Source organism: Mytilus galloprovincialis, chromosome 13 (assembly GCF_965363235.1).
Source record: "Mytilus galloprovincialis chromosome 13, xbMytGall1.hap1.1, whole genome shotgun sequence".
In the NCBI taxonomy this organism is placed as follows: Eukaryota; Metazoa; Mollusca; class Bivalvia; order Mytilida; family Mytilidae; genus Mytilus; species Mytilus galloprovincialis.
In genome coordinates, this window is record NC_134850.1 from 19105464 (window position 1) to 19114237 (window position 8774).

The following is an 8774-nucleotide window of genomic DNA, read 5'->3' on the forward strand; positions in this document are numbered from 1 at the left end:
TTTGGTGTCAGTACGTACGGCTTGTTACATATTTACAAAACTAACTAGATCACTTATTAAAAAGTGGAGAGGAGAAGGCAAGCAGATTATAATGTACTTGAACGATGGGCTTGGTGTGCATGATGATAAGGAATTGTGTATTGAAATGTCTATACAGGTTAAAAAAGACATAATAAGTAGCGGTTTTGTACCTAAAGCTGAAAAGTCTATGCGGACAACTACTAAAAATCTAACTTTTTTAGGTACTAATATTGATACAAATAAAAGCGTTTTTACTATTCCTGAAAATCGTATTGATAAGATTATGAGTACCATTTCAGACATTGATTTGTGTTTAACCAAAAGTGGTAAAGTATTTGTAAGGAAGGTAGCTTCCTTGGTAGGACAGATTATATCTACGTCTCCCGTTATAGACAATATAGTATATTTAATGACTAAACATTTGTCTATTGACATTAATTGTGATCATTCATGGAACAGTTATATACATTTATCTGTAGAAAGTATTGATCAAATTAATTTTTGGAGGTTTAATTTACATAAAGCCAATGTTAAACCTTTTAAGACTGATGGTTCTTGGCAGACTATTGTATATAGTGATGCAAGTAATACGGGTTACGGTGGTTATATCGTGGAAAACCCATATAATATTGCTCATGGTATGTGGTTAGAATCTGAAGTTTCTACTAGTTCTACATGGAAGGAGTTGACTGCGGTGACAATCAAAATGTTGTTAGCATTGTTAGTAAAGGGAGCACTAAATCAGTACTGCAAAAGTTAGCTTTAGACATTTTTAGCACATGTATTAAACACAATGTTAATATATATATATGGTATGGATCCCCCGTACTGAGAACGAGAGAATTGATTATCTAAGTAGAATTATTGATTCAGATGATTGGGCTATTTCTGAATTTGTATTTCAGATAGTTGAATCCCTTCGGGGACCTCACGAGGTTGATTGGTTTGCCTCTGACGACAATTTTAAATTGCACGTTTTTTATTCCAGATTTTGGAATGTGAATTCATCAGGTGTTGATGCTTTCACGGTTGATTGGCGAGGGATCAACGGGTTATTTGTTCCACCTGTTTCTTTGATCCCTCGTGTATTGATGTATATGTGGCAGTGTAAAGCTGTTGGTACTTTAATTTTACCATACTGGCCCTCTGCCAGTTTTTGGCCAATGCTTTGTCCTTTTGGTGATGGGTTTATTTCTGAGGTGGTGGATTCTATAGATCTTCCTACTTACAAAAATGCTTATATAGCTGGTAAGAGTAAGAGGCCATATTTATATTATACTTCCTGTAAGAATGTCCTTCTATAGAAAAATTGCTCTATTTTTGCATAGTTTTTTAAAGAAATATATAGCGTTAACTGCATTATGCGATAATAGTATGCCTTGCTGTTGCAACAGACTACTGATTTTCATGTCAATCATTGTCAATTTCACGTGCAAAGGCGGAGCTTAGTTGCTTTGACAGACAAGTGGGTTGGATTTATAAGCATGGCAATTAATAAACTATTACAATTGAACAATCAGGGGGAAATAGAAGATATATTCATTTAAATTTCTCTGACATTTTAAGAGACTTTAAATTACTGTAGTTTCTGTTAGAACGTTTTTTGTTTGTTTACTTCTGTTTTCTGTCGTTGAATCCAAAATTGTTTGAATACTTTAGAAGTAATTTGTTTACAGATAAATAGTTATGATCCGCTATCTTTGTTTATTTTGTAAGTTATTGAGTTATATGAGTATTGTTTTTATACTGCAACTTAAATTAATAAAATCATAGCTTTTTTAATAGTAAAAAAACCCTTTTGTATCCCTTAATGGACCTCTGATTGTGGAGAAAGTGTTCCATGATGAAATTGACATTATACAAAATATAGCTATATGCGTCTATATTTAGGAAATAAACACAACTAGTTGCAGTATAAATACATCTATATGCAGAGTTACATAAAGCGCATTTTTTTACACTAAAATACACTACTGTCACTATTCAAAATAGTAAAAAGTCAGTATAATAATGATATTAATGTTGTGTTTAACATTGACTATGGAAAATAGTAGCCAGGGTTTTAGACAATAGTGCACTCCCCTCCGGGTCGTGCACTATTGTCTCTCACCCTGGCTACTATTTTCGCATAGTCAATGTTAAACACAACATTATTTTGGCAATGTTGATTTAACTTTTCGCATGTTAGCGTTAAGGATTGATTTTTCATCCAGTTAGCTCATTTTGATGTGAGCATGTATCATAGATCTCTCTTGATCTTTTCTTACATAGATCTCTTTTGATCTTTTCTTACATAGATCTCTCTTGATCTTTTCTTATAATATATTATTTTATATGGATGTCTTGTGCGTTTGTAAATGGTGAACATTACAGTGACATTTTGATTGTAGTATTAGATGATTGTAATAATTTTAAATGATTTTCATTATTAATGTTTCCTTTCAATTACACATATATTTTTGCAGGTTTTCGCTGGAGAATTGCAGAATCTACCTGTGTCTTTAGTTAGTAAAGTGAATTTACTTCCAGAATTACTTTCGGAATCTCGAGCAGCATCTACAACAAAAGGGTACTATCAAAGTTTTTTACGATGGAAAAAATGGGCTATTTTGAATGGAATTGAAAATTGTGATATTCTACCTGCGAAAGCATTTCATGTAGCTATATATTTAGCTTCTCTGGCACAGTCGAGCAATACTGTTAGTCCAGCTGTACAGGCGTTTTATTCTTTAAAGTGGATACATTCACTAATTGGATCTTTATGTTCACCGACTGATTCATCTTTAGTTATTAATGTGTTAGAAGGTGCGAAACGCAGTTTGGCTACTGCTACGAAGAAAAAGGAACCCATTTCGGTGGAATTGCTGCATAACATGTATGATGCCATGTTTTCTTTTGGTAATTTGTATAATCAACGTATAATTTGTGCATGTTTCACTGCATTTGCTGGTTTTTAAGAGTTTCTGAGATGCTTAATATTAGAAGAAGTGATATAGTTATTTTAGAGTGTTATATGTCAATTCTAATACAACATAGTAAAACAGATGTATATAGAGATGGAAATTCAGCATTAATCGCTCGTATACATTCAAATAAGTGTCCAGTTAAAAACATGGAATTATATTTGCAGTGGGCTGATATTTCATGAGATTCTGATGAGTTTATTTTTCGAAATTTAACAAAATGTAAAGATGCATATGTTTTGCGTAAAGATAATACCCTTTTGTCGTATTCAAGGATGCGTGAGCTCTTTATTGAGGCTTTCAAGCCTTGATGACTGATGCACCCATATTTTGACTATTTTATTAATTGTTACTGTTTATTTAACGCATCATGTAAATGTAGCGGAATTTGATGAGACTGTTATTAAAGTGAGAGGGTTAGCGCTATAGAACCAGGTTTAATCCACCATTTTCTAAATTTGAAAATACCTGTACCAAGTCAGGAATATGACAGTTCTTGTCCATTCGTTTTTGATGCGTTTTGTATTTTGATTTTGCCATGTGATTATGGACTTTCCAAATTGATTTTCCTCTGAGTTCAGTATTTTTGTGATTTTACTTTTTGTTCATAACATAAAGCGATATGGATTGCACAGTTTAAGGTATGGGGTGCTAGTGTTTGTGCTAATTTGGGTTTACCAGACCGCCTTTTTAAGAGGCACGGTAGATGGCGTTCTGAAACGGCCAAAGATGGTTATATTAAGGATTCCTTAGAAGATTTGCTTAAAGTTTCCAAAAATTTAGGCTTATAAATTATTGCTTTAATTTTGAATTATTTTATTGCATGATATAAAACTTTCTTAAAATTTTCCCGTTCTTTGTGTTTCGGCCATCGGTTCTGTCGTGTGGTATTGCACTTTACTATTTTTTGTTATTATTATCATGAGAATAAAATGTGGTTTTGATATATGGGTATTAACGGAAGAAGAAATATAATTTCAATCGGTTGAATTTATGAATTAGTATGAAATTATTTTCTTCTGAATTGTCTGCCCATAGGTGGCGTTTTTAGGTTATGTGTTTCATCTGATTTGGCGGTTAAATCATTCGGCACGACAGGGTTCACTCGATCGATCACGTTTATTTTCTATATAAGGGTTTTCATAGATTTTGTATCATGCATTAAAAACGGTTATTTTTCTTTACATGTGTGGGTTCACTGAATGAACTATATTTATATATTTAATATAAGAGGACATTATAAAGATGTTTATATTATGTACATGAGATATATTATTAATTGGTAATTAAACCAGCCATCGTCTCTGTCGTGTGGTATTGCACTTTAATATTTCTTGTTATTATTATTATGAGAATAATATGTGGTTTTGATATATGGGTATTAACGGAAGAAGAAATTATGATTATTTAAATTTATTGATCAATGCATGCTTTTGTTTTAAAGAGCTGCGGTTAAATTGATACAGGTATGTAAAACAATTCAATAGAACGTAACATAGTATAATGATGAACAATTGGCGCATATATAAATCAACGCTTTTTAAGGTTGATGTTTTGACGGATGAGCAATGAAAGAATTTTTTTTCGGAAATCAGACTTTCCTCTGCTGAATCTTAAATCATCTTTTAATGGTGTAATATTTTCTGGATACAACAATATGTTTTAAACTCTAACAAAACATGATCACGGTTTTTGTGGCGTAGCACAAGTCTTAAGGTAGCATTGTACGCAAATTATTTTACAGAACACCTTTTTTCAATAAAATGTTTACTTATAGTTCAGCTCATTGCGCACTGACATCTCCCTTTCTAGGAATCCATATACAAACTAGGGCATTTTTCAAAAGTCCTACAATCTTTACTAAAACCAAAAAAATGGAAAACAACACGTTTTACAATTTATTGCGTCCGAAGCGCTTTTCTGGATTTACCTTCATCAGGAACGCTCAAAGCCAAACATTTGAAATCCGAAGATGTATAAGTACCGAAAATCGTTGAAGAGCTATACGTCAAAAATACCAAAAATTAATAGCCAAATTCGTCTTAAGCCAACTTTGCCTGAGGGAGTTGAAACCTTAGTTTGATAATAATTCAAAATTTATAAACTGACAATTTTAGTAAAGTTTGTTAAATTATGTCAGTACCAACAAATTATTACAGTTAGTATATTCTCGACATGTTAAACGTACTTAGAAATATATTCGAACCGCAATATATCTCATTGAATATATAAGGAAATATAAAAAACAAATAATTTGATACGAGTAAGGTATCATTTATACCTTATATGATCTTATATAAACTTCGAATTCCATTCGGGTTTCAGTGGCGTAGCACACGAGTAAAGCAAATCATTTTACAAAACAAATCATTTTACAAATCACTTTTTTCAATAAAATGCTTACTGATAGTTCAGCTTATTATGCGCCGAAATCTCCCTTGCCAGACCCCTGTTTACATTTGCTTATGGTTTGAAAAAAAACTATTTTGATGTGAAATTAACATTTTCATCACTTCCCTTTTACAATAACAAACAAGGGGAGGGTAGATGTTTTTTCAAGAAATCCATATACAAACTATAGGGCGATATTCAAAAGTCCTACAAAACTTTGCTGAAACAAATTATTACAGGAAGTATATTCTCAACATATTAGCGAAACCGCAATCTATCTCATTGAATATATAAGGAAGTATAAAAAGATAATTTAATACGAGTAAATAGCTTATATAGTTTCATATAAATTCCGAATTCCATTCTATTTTTATTTGTTCAAATGAAATACTAATTTAAAACGAAAAATGGGATCAATCTCTTTACATGTGCTTTCCACGTGGCGATGGAATATGGTAAAAAATGAGGATCGATAAAATGAATCCGTTCTAAGATTACTTCTAATGAAAATTTGTAGCATGAGGCACGTTATATCCATACTATACTAACACTACTTTACCGTTTACCAAATACTTTTTTTCATTTTCTTTTAAAATTTTACCGCTAATGAAATTTAAACAGCTTGCTTGCTGCGTAGAGATTCTTTATAGGACTAAAGGACTTTATTGGCTAATGGTTTACTAGAAGCAATTAAAAAGATGAGAATTTCGTCTAAATTTGGTTGAATTATCGAATTTTCTTGAGACAAAGTTTGTGTACATACATTTTATAATAAAAACTAGCCATTTATTTATAAAAAAAACATATGCATCATTTCTGTTCTTACTTGAGGTTTCATATGATTTTTATTTAAAAAGGGAATGAAGAATTAACAGATGCAGAGTTAGTATTTTTATATCGAATTACTTTAAGATACGACATAATCTGGAACAATCGTTAATGAGTTGCCTGACTTTGGAAAAGCAAATAAATTTGTGGCGCTGTTTTTCATTTTTGTGATTGTTACCTCCTCTCCTCCTCATTCTAATCGATTAATTGATTTTTAACAGAAAGCAACTACACGTGTGTTCTAAAATAATAACAAATATAAAACTGCAAATACTTGGAGGAGACAGTTGAAAGTCGAGTAACTTAATTCAAATTGGAATTGCGAACACAGGCATAGTTTAAACCAAAATTAGTTTCAATATATAAATATTTATAAAAAAAATATACAAGAAAAAGACTGTTGCTTATTATCTACCAAAGTTATTTTCTGACAAAAAATTATGACAAACGTATGCATTTACTTCTTATTTAGGCATCAATGATTGCTCATTTGATTTTTTTTTTATTTGATGATATTTTAACCTACACTCATATCAACTCTAAAGTAGTGTTTATTCTACATTGGCTAAAAGTGAAGGGGAGGTTCGGATCTTACGAAACATGCTTAAACCCGCCACATTGTTGCCCCTTTCGTTTGAAGTCTTGTAAACATTGTAAATCATTTACCTGTGTTTGAGTATAGTATGACGTCCAAACTAGTACACATATATTTTAGGGACAAGCTTACGTCTGCTTCTTGGTGCAATATTTTCTCGGAGTATTGAAGACCCTTTAAACACCTTCGGCTGTGTTTTACTCTTATATAGGGCGGATTATCTCTTTGAAAACTCCCCGATTCATTATCAAATTCATGCTTGTAAATGTGTATTAAATCAGATGAAATGATGAGAACAAACATTAACATGAGCAAATATTTGTCATAAAGTTAAACGGATATTTCTAAGCTAAAAAGTTAACTTAAGGGCATACGATACAGTTTGATCCCGTATTTACAGTTTGATGAACATTTTCATATAGGCTTTTTTTTCCTGATTAAATCAAATATGTAATAAAAAAATACCTTCATGTGCTACTTTTTGAGTTAAATGAGGTCGAAATTTTGTATATTTGCTCAAAATTCGGATTTGTGGCCGTATTTTCACTTTCGAAAGAAAGCCACCACTTTTTTGTTTTAAAAGATAAACATAACTTGTTTTTTATTAAATAATTTGTAATTTCTGTATTTTATAAGTATCCTAAACAAATTATGCATTTTTTATTCAGAAATAACTCATATTAATCAAATGGTCATGAATTAAAAAAATAACGTAATTTTTTGCCGTATATTTATCAAAATTAAAAAAATTGCACTATTTAAAGTTTTATAAAATTTGGTCTACATAATCTCCATGCAAAATGAAACAAAATGTCGTTTTAAAAAATAGGGGTCCATGCACTCGTTTTCAAATTTAATCAGTTTGAATGATAAAAATTAGTCGAAAAATGCATCTTTTCCCGATATGTCATAGTTTGACGTCGCGAAAATAACATTTTACGTTAGCAACGTCATTACCTCCCCTGTAACTGTATCGTATGCCCTTATTTACATTGGTAGTGTTGAAGGTATTGTACCTAAATAAACACTCAGAAGATATACTTTAGTTTATGTAATCAATGCGTATAAAGACTTCAATCATTCCTAACCAAACGATTAGAGGTCCAATACGAGTCAGAGTAAGAAAGTTAACATGACGGGGGCGGTCTGAAAAAATAACGAAAACGTGTGTACTTGAATCCTTAAAGTATAAGTTAAAAAGATGTAGTCGCCTATTGACTAAACAATAAATACCACAAAATGAAACGATTGATGTAATTTTATGGCAAGGAAGTCGCCAAAGGGTTTCAATAACTTTATGACATTTATATTCGCCTATGAAATGTTCCGTAGAAACTTGGCATTCTGCATTAGTCTCTTGGGTATTCTTCGTTTTTTATTAAATGTTTTGTTCTGCTCTTTGTTTCGACTGCCTTAGTTGAGCCATACTTAGATCTGAAGCTTTTGAATTCGTAGGTAAAGCTTCAATTCAATCAGCCTAGTTTCTCGTAGGTCTTTGTTTATGACTATTTGGATTATTCGTCTAACCATAAAGAAAAGGATTTTCAGATTAGAGTGATTAGGTTTGTGAAAGTAAAAACTATGTACTGATAAATATCTGTCTTTTATAGAATATGTCGGTGATAACCTGATTACAGAACATCTGGACTGTGATAACTTTAAAGTGGTAACTTTTTTGTTTGTATCCACTGTCAATTGAATAGATGCATCCTGGAATTCACAGTTGTGTGGAATAAAAGGTTATAAAAAGAAGATGTGGCATAATACCGCATAGTCAGCTGTGATAGGCCTCCTAATCACAAAATTAATATGAAAAATTGAAAAGAAAAAACTTACGGCTCAATTAAAGTACAAAAACATAACAAAAAACAAAAATGTAACACAGCAACAAACGACAACCACTAAATTACAGGATCCTGACATAGAACAATCACATGCATATAGTATGCGGTGTGGTTAAATATGTTAACATGATT

General features: G+C 31.5%; 1 pseudogene; it reads left to right on the forward strand.

Moving 5' to 3' along the window:
* Positions 1-2894: 2894 nt before the first annotated feature.
* LOC143057422 (uncharacterized) lies at positions 2895-3775 on the forward strand (annotated as a pseudogene).
* The last annotated feature ends 4999 nt before the right edge of the window (positions 3776-8774 follow it).